This window comes from Onychostoma macrolepis, chromosome 22 (genome assembly GCF_012432095.1).
Source record: "Onychostoma macrolepis isolate SWU-2019 chromosome 22, ASM1243209v1, whole genome shotgun sequence".
In the NCBI taxonomy this organism is placed as follows: domain Eukaryota; kingdom Metazoa; phylum Chordata; class Actinopteri; order Cypriniformes; family Cyprinidae; genus Onychostoma; species Onychostoma macrolepis.
Window position 1 is genome coordinate 1 of NC_081176.1, and position 14,168 is coordinate 14,168.

Sequence of the window (14,168 nt, forward strand, 5' to 3'; positions counted from 1 at the left end):
CATGCGGGAAGAGTTTCGCTTATTCTTCTTCTCTACGCAGTCATAAAATAAACAATCACAATAAGTAGTTTATCTTCAGGTCCACTGCTTTCAAGTGCTACACCACATCTCTTCCATATTAATCTGTCATAAGAGACATCATCTAAATTAGTCACAGTGAATAAAGTTCATCTTCAAGACCAGCAGTTTCTGTGAGATTCTGATCAACTCAATAATAGAGTAACACAGTTTTATTCTTGTATACAACTTTGCTTTATGATATAAATTATATTATTATGCTTTATTACGAGTTTAATTTTATATTCAAAATGTTCTTCTAATGCATATTTGTAGAAGGTTTTTACAGGTTCAAAATGTTCTTGCTCACTAAGCTGAAAAAGAGGCTAATTTATTTTTAATTTCATCTTCACTGATGTTTTTAAACATAGTTATCATTCCTCTTAGGGTGTGTTTTACAAAATGCAGGTGTAAGATATTCTGTCATGTAGGTTTGCATCTGATCCATCTTCACTTTTATTCACTTGAGATGCTTTATATCTTGTTAGTCAATAAAGAGAGATCTGTCTTTTACTTTATATTTGCTTCAAGTATTAAACTTTTATTGTCCACTTTTGTTGCTGATTTTTCTTGTGTCACGAATTAATAATTTCATAATTCTAGTTACATCTAAAAGCCATATTATGATTGCTTTTGGGGCTTAATTACATTTCTCGATAAAGCTTTTAAATAAACTACCTAATAAACTATATTCCCCCTCACACCTGACTGTCTGTCTATCAGTAACTGTTTTAACATGATTTTTGTTTGATACGTTGTGTTATAGATATTTTTGTTATTTGTCAGAATTTGGCGCGGTTTTTGATCATCTACCGTTGGTTTCGCCTCGCGGTGGTGACGTCATCACTCGCGCGCTTCAGTGGAGTTTTCTGAGGTGAACAGTGAGCAGTGAGTTATTTTTCAATAGAGCACTTTAATAGGCTTTCAGTAAATATTGTGACTCAAACTATCAGCAAACACTCAGAATAAAGTGAGATGATCTGCTGCTGATCCTGAATGGCTTGTTTAATGAGTGTTTATAGTCTGAGGCTCATCAATATTATCAGCTGCTGAAAATCCTCTTTATTTCATGTCAATAGATCCTGTTTTCACCTCTTTCATTATGCTGATGACTTCAGATCTGTTAATTGCCACATTAAGCTAATTTTATTGGTGTTAACAGACTTCAGCAAATGACACGATCAGCTATTGTGACATAACAAGATGTAACTTTTATGTAATGGAATTCTTTAATATTGTTTATTCTTTAATACATTTTAAGTAAACAAATTATGAGCACCATATCTCTTATAATACCATGTTGAGATTCGAGTCTTCAATGTAAAGCATGTACAAAAATTTGGTTTATCACCTTTTTTCAATGTACAGTCTTTCACCCCATCATATTACATCTCAGTATTTAAACAAACACTTTTAATTATTTAATAATAATTCTAATTTTTCAATTTTCTGTTGCTTCATTACAATTGTACTGTCATTGATTAATACAATATTTGTATAAATTTCCTACAATTAAAATCACACATCATCTTTATTATTATTATTATTATTGAATCCAATTTATACATTTTCCATATTCTAAATAATATTTCTTGTCTATTTTCTCTCCATCAGTTTTTCTTCTGTAGCAGACACCAGATCCTCTGTTTCAGGTGTTTTTGGCGCTTCTAAACACATCATATAAGTTATTCCTCTTGGACCCATCATTGCATTTACACCTAATATAATTGCTCCAGTTATCCATGTAGTTAAAGTTACCACTTTCCATTCTCTCCATCCGCTATTGCTACACTTTTTAGTTATCAAAATGACTTCTACTATTATGTAAACCACTGCTCCTGAAAGTACAACTTCCTCTGTAATAATTGTATATAACCACATTTCAGTTATGTATTTATAATGCAAGGCTAATAATTTCCCCAAACTTTGTTTTTCTAAATGTCTAAACATTGTCAACAACATTTTGCTGCAGTAAATCAAAATGATCATAATCACCCATAACCCTTTTGCTATATACTGTTTTTATCATGTGTAGCAACACTGTTCCTATTGTTCCTTTTATTTTCATGTTTTCCCAAATCATAATAAACATCCAAAGGAATGAACTGGATTGAATCACCAGTAGGTCATAAGGTCACTGAGGTCAGATCCGCTGATGTTGGTTGTGTATCATTGTATCGTTGCTTGTCATTGTTTGTTCTTCAGTCTCACTAGTGTGGTCTTCATTTTGCTGTCAGTTGACTTTTATAACATCGTCTGGCAAATAAATAATAAATATTTTTTAACATTTTTTTTTTTAATTTTATTTATTTTTTGTTCTGGATTCTTCTGAAAAGGAGCATGTGGCACATCATGTGGGACTGATTTGTGTATCACTGTAGAGTGACTGAAAACTAATAAAAACTGAAAACTTTTATATATATATATTGCACATAGCTACTGGATGCATTTTGACTGATGGATGCATCAGTTTTCTCTTTGTTTATCTGATTCTGATGCAGGATTTTGAGGACAGTGGTAAAGACAGTAATGGGTCGATGAGCTCAAAACATTACAGAATAAATTACACTGAGAGTAAATAAGACAGCTGTGATATTTCAATTACATAAAAAAAACAGTGTTATAAATGTTGAATAAGAGAACAGAAAGCCAGTAAATAATGAAGAAGACTCTAAATTCATTAATCAGTCTAATATTTCCTTAAATGTAGGATTTAAAATACATAAATTATAACGGATTTTTGATTGTACAATGATAAAAATGTTAATTTCATCTCTAAATAAGAAATAAAGTGGTGTTTTGTCTTTTTCAAACCCACATAAGTTCATGAGTAACAGTCTCAGTTTTTCTGTTTTAATAGACATTAGATTCAAAATTATTTAAACCTTAAATGACAGATTGTGAAAAGCACAAATATCTACATCACAGCAACCTGTGAAACTGAACAGAGATGGTAAATTCAGAAAATAAGATAAATAACTGGGCATTTTCTATTTGTATGTAGAAACTGAAAGTTCATTATAATTAATTGAGTTCTGAACTAATTCAATGAATCATACATTTCATATATCTTAATTGTTCATCATAACCTACAGGCTAACTGAATGAAATCATTCGATCTGAATTCAGAGGCTATTGCTGTAATTAAATTTTTCAAATGAGAATAGGTCTATGTATAATTCTGTTATATAATAATTATTACCTTTCAGATTTATATGTTTGGCTTGGATTATTTGATATGATTTGTCTGTCATTATTCAATCAAACCTTCGAGTTCACAGATGTAGAAGAGGAGGTGAATGGAGCAGATTGAGCATTATCTGCAGGAGAGGGAGAATATGAAGTAACAGCAGGTGGCGCTAGTGCACTGTTTTAGTTTGTGATCTGCTGTTAGAAGGAAGAAGGAGAAAGCAGGTGTGTTTGTGCTTCACATTCCTGTCCAGTTGGTGGCGCTGATGCACAGATCTGTTGTGAACTTGACTCTGTTTTTCTCCGAGATGAAGTCGTATCAGGTGACAAACATCAATCGTGAAGATCGCACAGGTGTTTAACAGCGATCACAAACCGAAAGTGTTTTAAAGACTTCTGGATTCTGTTCCTACACAAGATCGTCTGAACTACTGCAAGTAAGTCTGAATACTTTCACGATTACAGTTATTTAGGAGAATGATGAACGGATTTCAGAGCTATATGAAGCGTGGTTTGGTAAGTTATAACTTATACCTGTCGCCGAAGTAACAAACACCGAGAAGCAGAAAGATATTAAAACAACCCGTTTAAAGACGATGCATATTTAACAAGTCTGTAAAAATGTAGCATTAAAAATAATTATAAAAGAGTTATTTTATTTCCTCTTTTTCTATTTTAAGACGCGAGGCTGAAAGTATTCTGTGGTCAAATCAAACCTGTTCTTCCGGATAGAGAGACAATAAACCCGAGCAACATTAATCTTCTCTTAAACTTCTTAATGCTCCGAAAGTTGCTGCAGTAATGTTCATGTAAATAAAGACATGTGTTGTGAGTGATCTGAAGAGATTATGACACCAATTACATGGCAGTATATTTGTAGCATATGTTATTTTTATATTGATTATTTGATAACTCAATCATTCACCACTAGTTATTTTCTTCATAATTTATTCCTCTGAACTCTCATGATGTTGATCTCAGACAGAGACACATTGTCATGTCCAGGTCCTGATGAGCATCTGATGGTCTTCAGAGACACAAAGATCTCAGTGTTGAGCTGTTCATCTGCAGTATGTCAGAGAAGAGAGGAAAGATGAGTCTCTCACAGAAACAGAGGTAAGACTGAGTCTGCTTTCACAGAAAAACAACAAGGAGTGTTTTCTCTCACTATTGTCATCTCAAATGCTTTGCAAAACAAATTAGAATTTCCTATAAAAGTTTTAGATTGATTAAAACGGGTTAAAAATAATTGTTATATTTAATAATTATTCCTATAATTAAATAAAAACTTTAAACAAACTAATAATTATTGATATTGATTATTATAAATCCATAGTACAGAAAACTGCAGTGTGACATGTTAACATGCAGGAGGTGTAGTGGGTTTGTTTCTGCGTTGTGTGTTGTTGATAAAAGAGACTCCATACAATGATGCAGGTGTCATGTGATTTACTGGCTTCTCAGTTTCTGCATTAAAACATAACAGACACCATCAGACAGAAAAAGGAGAATCTCAGGTCTAGCCGTGCCTCTCTCATCGCCATGACATCCCGCGAAGAGAGAGCAAGTGAATTACTACATACTTTGACAAAAACTACGATGACATAATATTAAGAAAAGGAAATACAGAAAAACAATACAATACTACAATGATCTATTTACATACCTGCATTAAAACATAACAGACACCATCAGACAGAAAAAGGAGAATCTCAGGTCTAGCCGTGCCTGTCAATCATTACAATAGTTTTCAAAGTATACTCATTTAACAGGAAATGCATTCAAACTTCTCATGGATCATTAAAAGTAAACAGATATAACTTCAATCGATCTTAAATTTATAACTCATAACACAGATGAAACTGTTAAACTATTTTACCAAAAAAATGCATCATTAAATAACGAAACTCAGTAGCATAACGCACGTGTAATGGCGGCCGTTACACAAGCTCATACTCTGAATAAACATACTTTTACAACGTTCATAACTTGAATTACTGATCTTTCAATAAAGAAAGGGTAACAAACAAACATATTTCACACAGAAATTCCATAAACAACGAGTAATTAATAATAGTTAAGCACTTTTCTGAAGAGCTGATAAAAACACACCTCTCATCGCCATGACATCCCGCGAAAGAGAGAGTGTTACCGGAAATTACATCAGCTCTATCCTCGCGCTTACTCCCGACATAACTTGCGTGGCAGCACTTCCTGAACATTTTGACTAAATTAACAAATTTATAAAAAGGGAAAACCAAAAACAATATGCAAGAAATACAAATATACCTATATAAAAAAAATGAAAATAATACTTAATGTTGTGCTTGTAACCACATGACCGTGCATCACTCATGCAATCTCTCCTAATTACAATTTCAAAATAAAAGTCCTGTATATTAGTACCATTAATTAAAAGTAATTACAATAATCTAGTGTAACAACATTACACTTGCCACATCCACCCCTACTGTTTTACACTTGATTATTGGACAGATCAACGTCTGGACTTGTCAGTGTTGTCATTTCGCATAAACCACCTTAGGTTATACAGCTGTAAAGCCATCTCATTAAAGATTCAGATAAATCAAGGGTAGCTAATCCCCAATCTACCATGTGAAAAACCATGCCATATACATAGTCTTAAGTATGACATACACAAACAATCACTCTCTATGCTTATTTTACCAAGCAAACTCGTATATCAAAGACCAAAAAACAAAAGATCATCTTTCCACCTATAAGTTAACAGGTGCACAATCAGTCACGAAAAAAAAAAAAAGTAATACAAAAACAAAAATCTGATGGAAAAGACAATTAAGAAAAAAACAAAATTACACTTCAATCACAGGACTAACCCTTTTAGTCGACATTATTTGTATCAATCTGCTCACAGGTTTAATAACCCTACCAAACCTTATGCGTGTTTTGTGCTGTTCATGAAATTCTGTTGCAACATGACAAGAATCTTCTTTATGTTGAGATGAATCAACAGGTTTCTCTCCTGAAACGTCACAATCATGATCAGCAACAGGAACTACAACTGGAGTTACAGAGTCTTCATTCTGAACATCTGGTACAGGTGAAACCTCATCATGTGATGTATGGCACAAAGACACTGAAACATTAGATATACTATCAGAATTGTCCTGACACTCCATCCCACCATCTTGTTCAGTGTGTTGCCCCACCTCATGATCACAAATCTCATGTTCACCACTGGCAGTCAAATCCTCCAATTCATCATTACCAATTCCCGCACCCTCATCCAAATCAACAATCCACTGAGAAGTTCTGTCTGCATTGTCACTTTTCTGACAGTCAATGTCTGATGAATCACAGTTTAAACTTAGGTCACACTCTGAATTAACTGAATCATCCCAAGCAGGCAATGGTAAAAAGTTCACAGGCATTAACAAATTCCGATGGACAGTTTTGACACGTCCTGTAACAGGGTGACGAATTTGGTACGTATTCAACGAACAGTTCTTCCTCACTACAATATACACTGTGCTTTCCCAACGGTCAGCCAACTTCCTTTTTCCTTTCTCCCCTTTGTTGGCTAGAAGGAATCTGTCACCCAACTCCAAAGCATGACCCTTGCACTTGCGATTATAGTGTTCAGCCTGTTTGTTCTGTTGTTGGCGCGCATTTTGTTGTGCAAGTTGCATTGCCTCCCTTAAATCCTTTCCCAGGGACTGAACATATTTACTTACATCGACCGTCCCCCCATCCAAAATTACACTCTCAAACAAAACATCCACTGGCAATCTCGAGTGCGGCCAAACATCAAAAAGAAAGGTGGGTAACCAGTAGTTTCATGCCTAGTGCAATTGTATGAGAAAGTCAGTGTGTTCAGCATCTGAGGCCAATTAACTTTAGACCTCGGGGGCAAGGACCTTATGTCGCCAAGAGTACGATTAAACCTTTCAGTTTGACCGTTACCCATAGGGTGATACGTGTAGTACGAGATTTAGACACACCAGACAATTTTAGCATTTCCGCAATCAGAGAACTTTCAAAGTTTGCACCCTTATCTGAATGGATTCGTGCCGGAAACCATATATACAAAAGAAATTGTTCCACAGAACACGGGCAACAGACTTTGCAGTTTGATTTGGACAAGCGTCGCACATGCAAGTTTAGTGAAATGGTCGGTTATTACCAACACATCAACTGACTTATTATTGACATCCTCAGCAGTCCAGGAATCGATACAAACCAACTCAAGTGGTGAGGTTGTAGTTATCGACACGAGTGGTGCTCTGGCCTCTGGCTCAGGAGTCTTACTTAATACACATCTCTTGCATTGCGACACGTACAATTTTGTGTCGTTCTCCATAGAAGTCCAGTAAAATCTCTGCCTCGCAAGCCAAAGAGTGCGGTGCTGGCCCTGATGACCTGCGTCATCATGCACCCCTTTCAAAACCAAACCTCTTAAAGCTGCTGGCACAACATACTGAAAATTCTTTTTCTTGGTTGTCGGATTCTTAGACACACGGTAAAGTATGCCTAACTTTATCGTGAATTTGCCCCATTGTCGAAGTGTTCGTACAGTTTCTTCGACTCATTACCTCTTTCTCTCCTAGAAGGCCGTCTACCTCGCTCAACAAAGAACCTCACCCTACTTATGACTGGATCCTGACACTGCTTGTCAAGTAACTCAGCATGGGTAAGCTTATCAAGTGGGTACTGCACGTCATCCTCCAAAACTCTCAAATGCTGAACATATGCGACTGCTCTTGCTGCAGCACCCTGCTCCCAGTGACGATGAGAACGGATCACAGCTGACATCTCCTCACAGGAAACTTTCCCTTCAACAAAACTCTGAACCAGGTTAGTCACTTCATTACACTTCTGTGACCCAGACATCTCCTCAACAACCTCCCCTTTTGTATGATCACAGGACAAATGAAACATACCCTGCACCTGCTCAACCCCAAGCGTCTCCGCCTCTTGCTTCAAAATGTCATATGGCATTCTGGTCAGTCTGTGTAGAATCCTGGAAGCAGCAAAAGGCTCTCGACTCAACGCATCGGCTACAACATTTTTCGGTCCAGGTATGTACTGTATGTCAAACTCAAAAGGAGCCAGCTTCGCGACCCATCTCTGCTCGCAAGCATCAAGCCTTGGTTTGGTCAGAATATACTTGAGCGGGTTGTTATCTGTCCAAACCGTAAATTTGTGCCCACGAAGCCAATGACTAAATTTATCGCAAATGGCCCATTTCATAGCCAAAAATTCAAGCCTATGAGCTGGATACTTAGACTGAGCATGATTAAGTGACTTTGAAGCAAAGGACGATTGGCCTTGCGACCGCACAACCCTCCTGAACTTGGGAGAGCACGGCCCCAAGTCCACTCGTTGAAGCATCCACCGACAGTATAAACGGTCTCAAAAAGTCAGGGTGAGCAAGTAAGACCTGATTTACCAGTGCAGTCTTAAGATTCTCAAATGCCCCTTTGCATTCATCTGTCCAGTCGTCAGGAGTGAGTTTCCGGACAGCTGCTGACCTCTTTCCAACACCCCTCCCTTTTCTAGGTCTCTTCTGACCGGTCATCAACTGAAAGAGAGGCTTTGCGATCATGGAACAATTCTCAATGAAATGTTGATAGTATATAACCATCCCCAAGAAGGACCTTATTTTGCCCACTGAAGGGGTGACACCATCAGCCTCCATTACATCCCTTTCTGTCACATTCGTAATAGCCTCTACTTTCATTGGATCACTAGCCACTCCCTCCTGTGAAACAATGTGACCTAAAAATTTCACTGACCTCTGTAAAAACCTACACTTGGAAGGCGACAGCTTCAAATTATGATCCTTGAGACGCTGAAACACCATTTCTAGCCTCTGCAAGCTTTCTTCCTCATTCTTACCAAAAACCAACAGGTCATCCAGGTAGCATAGCAAGCTCAGGAAATTCTGATCACCGAAAATAGTTAGCATCATTCTCATGAACGTCGCGGGACTGTTACAAAGACCTTGCGGTAAGCGGTTGTACTCATGCAACCCAAGGGGAGAGCTGAAGGCTGTACATTTTTTATCCTCTTCATGTAAAGGGATGTTATAGTACCCAGACGTTAAATTCATGGTACTGAACAAAGCATTCCCCCCCAGTGCTGCCAGTACATCCGCCTGGTGAGGGAGGGGATGCGCGTCCTTCACCGTACGAGCGTTCAGCCACCGAAAGTCAGTGCACAGTCGCAAGTCCCCATTCTTTTTCCAAACTAACACTAACGGTGATGCAAATTCACTGGATGATTTTCTGATGATCTCTTTCTGCTCCATTTCATCTAGAGTCTCCTTTAGCTTGTGGTAGTGTGCCGGTGAGAGTCTGCGGTAAGGTAAGCGAAAAGGTCTGTCATCCGTCAAACGAATGCGATGACAGAAACCCTTTGCCTCACCACAATCCAGCGAATGTCTAGAAAAAACACACTCATATTTCTTTATCAGATCAATGAGCTTGCTTCTCCAGAAAGGTATCACCTCACAATCAGTCACATTTAAGTCTTTGAGGCCCAGCTCATCCAACTGACTGTCACTAAGGTGCCTGGCACCAGACACAGAGTTATTTGCTGACAAGCTACCACAAGAACTGCCGCTACTCATGGCCACATTCTGGAAAACTCTCTGCTCTGGCACCTGATCAAAATCTTCCAAAGCTATGCATGGGTAGACATCAGCCAGTTTCGCATTTCTGCGCAGCACAATTTCAGAGTTTGTGGGGTTTATCATTTTCACCGGGAGCCAACCATCACCCCATAAAGGCGAGATCACTCTACCGACGAGGACGTTACGATGGACACAACGAGAAGTACTAGGCTCAATCACAACCGTGCTACCCACTGAAAGTTTCAATCCTGGTGGCAGCCGACCCCAGACAAGGTGCTCACTCATCGGCTGCAAAACCACAGCCGATTTGGACTTTAAAGTACCAACCTTGTCAGGGATAGTGCTACCCTCCACCTCTCAATGCTCGAAGCATACGTGAAACTGACAATCTTCACTCTGATTTGATTGGTCTGGTTTATCTAGTACTCTCCAGAATCTGTCATTAGATTTCATCTCTCTGATCAAAGATTTCAGTACGTTGGTACCAATGATAAGTTGGTCCACTTGTCCACCCACAATAAGGACTGGGACACTAAACGGACCCCATATACCTCAAGTGTCAGATCACACAAACCTTCAGGACTTGTCTGTTTCCCACCACACCCAACCAGGACAATGTTCGACGGAGGAAACAACTCCTGATCCAGGACTCCAGCCTCTCTCAGTTGAGGTACCACATCAGCACTCAAAGTAGTTGCCATAGAGCCACTGTCCAGCATCCCCCTCAGACGAACTTTGTCCTGTACCAAAACACTTGTATAGAACAGACTGTCATTCTGCATTGACTGAATAGTATTTTGAAAAATCACAGTTTTGTCTTTGCTTACACTCTCACAATGAAATGAATAAATCGACTCTGCATCAATATCCAAGGAGGAACTTTCATTTTGCCCCACATTGCCCTCCCCACAATGGAGGCTCTCTAGTTTCCCTGAGGCTCGTCATCTCCTCGTCTGCCAGTGGTTTCCCTGGGCACAGTTTTCTCACAATTAAAGCTCATATGCCCAGAAGAAAAACACTTAAAGCAGAGATTGTACATCTTGCAATGAGCAGTAGTACTGTGATCTTTGCTAGTACAAACTCTACATTCCGGCTCTGTCTGTTAGGATTCTTAGACCAGCCACCGCATAGACTGTGCATTACAAACAAGAGCTTTCTCCAACATGGTCAAGACTTTGTCTAGCGCCATTATCTGTTGCTGGAGTGGCTGTTTCTGACCTATGAGACAGAGGAGTTGAATCATCAATAGGCTCAAGAACTTCGGCTGTTTGTTGACATACAACTCGCTTTGTCGCTTTCTGTTCCCTAAGCATCTCATCCAATCTCTCTTGGACCTCAGAAGCTGTCCACGACTGTGTAGGTTTGCTTTTGAACACTAGAGACAGTTCCTTATCAGGGCAGTGTCGAATAAACATAACAGCCAGTTCTCTACTTCGATTTTCTAAAGTTCTGCCCTCCTCCCTAAGGCCCTGCTCAGCCACCTCAGCGCTTTGTTCAACCTTATCCAATAATCCAGGGGACTTTCATTGGAGTAAGGTCTCACAGAGTAGAAATCGGCTAAAGGCATTCCTGAGCTACTGGAATCACTGAAATGGTGTCTCAATACTGTGAAAACAGCATCTACAGTTGGAGTAACCATTCTGTTACTCAACCAGACTTTTATGATATCTCTAGCCCTCCCCATTAGTCTATTTGTGACTTCTTCAACCCTTTCAGAGTTTACCACTTCTTTTTTGTTAAGGTATACTCGCATCAGTTCTTCCCACTCCATCATGGAGCACTTATCTGTACCGTCTCCCCGATAATACGGTGGTGCAGTTATCTCAGACTTCAGTATCAAATTTAACTTGGAGGCATCGATGATGGTTGCATTCGACATCTTGGTGTCAGAAACATTACTGCTTTCTCCAAGACAACCACTAGGTGACAGACTTGAATGTCTAGTCTGCAACAGACTGTCTCTGATAGCTTCGCCAATTTCAGATCCAATTTGTCTGACAAGGTTACTCATGTCACTTGGAAGTCCTGAATCATGTTTGGTATACTCTGGGTTGCCGATTTCGTTATTGGGCTACAGCCCACGCCAGGCCTAGCATCAACTGACAATCTCAGCAATCCACCCTCCCAGTGCTTGCATACTCAGGACCCATAAACTGAAAACCTCTGTCAGGTGTGGCTAGTAGTGCACCCCTTCCTCTACCGGCCATCATTATTCGGTGTTCGAATGCTAACTTTTCCTCTTTGTTATCGGTCATAATGAATCCCCTCAATTCGCGTAATGCACACAAATAAATTTGATCCGAAATCAAAATGACTTTAAAGTAAAATGTCCATAGTTCCTTTACAGAAAGAATCGTCCCTTTGAAAGAAAGAAGTTAGAGTTCAAACCAGTCACTGATGAACCGCTCAATCATGCAGATCAACGATGACATCAACACAGTCCCAGGAAAGACAGTCACTCTTGCAGCGTCCCAGGCGGTCAGCAACCCGCAAGCCAAACTACTCCAGTCCCGCAGATCACCAATGAAGACGTCGACAGAGTCCCAGGAGATGTTCACCCTCGCAGCATCCCAGGCGGTCAGCAATCAGCAAACCAAACGACGGGTCACGGCACCAATATGTAGTGGGTTTGTTTCTGCGTTGTGTGTTGTTGATAAAAGAGACTCCATACAATGATGCAGGTGTCATGTGATTTACTTTCGGCTTCTCAGTTTCTGCATTAAAACATAACAGACACCATCAGACAGAAAAAGGAGAATCTCAGGTCTAGCCGTGCCTCTCATCGCCATGACATCCCGCGAAGAGAGCAAGTGAATTACTACATACTTTGACAAAAACTACGATGACATAATATTAAGAAAAAGGAAATACAGAAAAACAATACAATACTACAATGATCCATTTACATACCTGCATTAAAACATAACAGACACTATCAGACAGAAAAAGGAGAATCTCAGGTCTAGCCGTGCCTGTCAATCATTACAATAGTTTTCAAAGTATACTCATTTAACATGAAATGCATTCAAACTTCTCATGGATCATTAAAAGTAAACAGATATAACTTCAATCGATCTTAAATTTATAACTCATAACACAGATGAAACTGTTAAACTATTTTACCAAAAAAATGCATCATTAAATAACGAAACTCAGTAGCATAACGCACGTGTAATGGCGGCCGTTACACAAGCTCATACTCTGAATAAACATACTTTTACAACGTTCATAACTTGAATTACTGATCTTTCAATAAAGAAAGGGTAACAAACAAACATATTTCACACAGAAATTCCATAAACAACGAGTAATTAATAATAGTTAAGCACTTTTCTGAAGAGCTGATAAAAACACACCTCTCATCGCCATGACATCCCGCGAAAGAGAGTGTTACCGAAATTACATCAGCTCTATCCTCGCGCTTACTCACGACATAACTTGCGTGGCAGCACTTCCTGAACATTTTGACTAAATTAACAAATTTATAAAAAGGGAAAACCAAAAACAATATGCAAGAAATACAAATATACCTATATAAAAAAAATGAAAATAATACTTAATGTTGTGCTTGTAACCACATGACCGTGCATCACTCATGCAATCTCTCCTAATTACAATTTCAAAATAAAAGTCCTGTATATTAGTACCATTAATTAAAAGTAATTACAATAATCTAGTGTAACAACATTACACTTGCCACAGAGGCCTACAACTATAAGTGTTTAGAAAGGTCTAAGGATATATTTTTTAAAATCTTTAACTGCAATTTCTTAATTTTTTTGTCAGGAAATCATATGCATCTACCGAGAGAGAGAGAAAAAAAAAAAAAAAAAAACTTACACTGGAGAAAAACGTTTCAGCGTTATTTTTCCTGTTTTTACCCAAAATAAGGTCTTTTGAGCATTAGTGAGTGCACACATAAAAGCAAATATGACGTTACAGGAAATCCCTAATATAGACAAAGGCTACCATTGTAGCTGAATAATAATAAAAAAAAAAAAAACATATTAACTGATGAAACATGAAGACAAACATACGATTGTGACTAAATGGTTTATCTCTGTTCTTCAAGCCATGTTTGGTATTTTTATATGAATACAGTGGTAACACTTTTGTTTAGGGACCAGTTCTCACTATTAACTAGTAGCTTAATAGCATGCATATTACTAGCATATCGGCTGTTCATTAGTACTTATAAAACATAATCTGCAAGACCAATATTCTACATCCCTAATCATACCCAATACATTAACTACCTTACTAAGCAGTAATTAAGAGTTTAAGGCAAAAACATAGTTAATAGTTA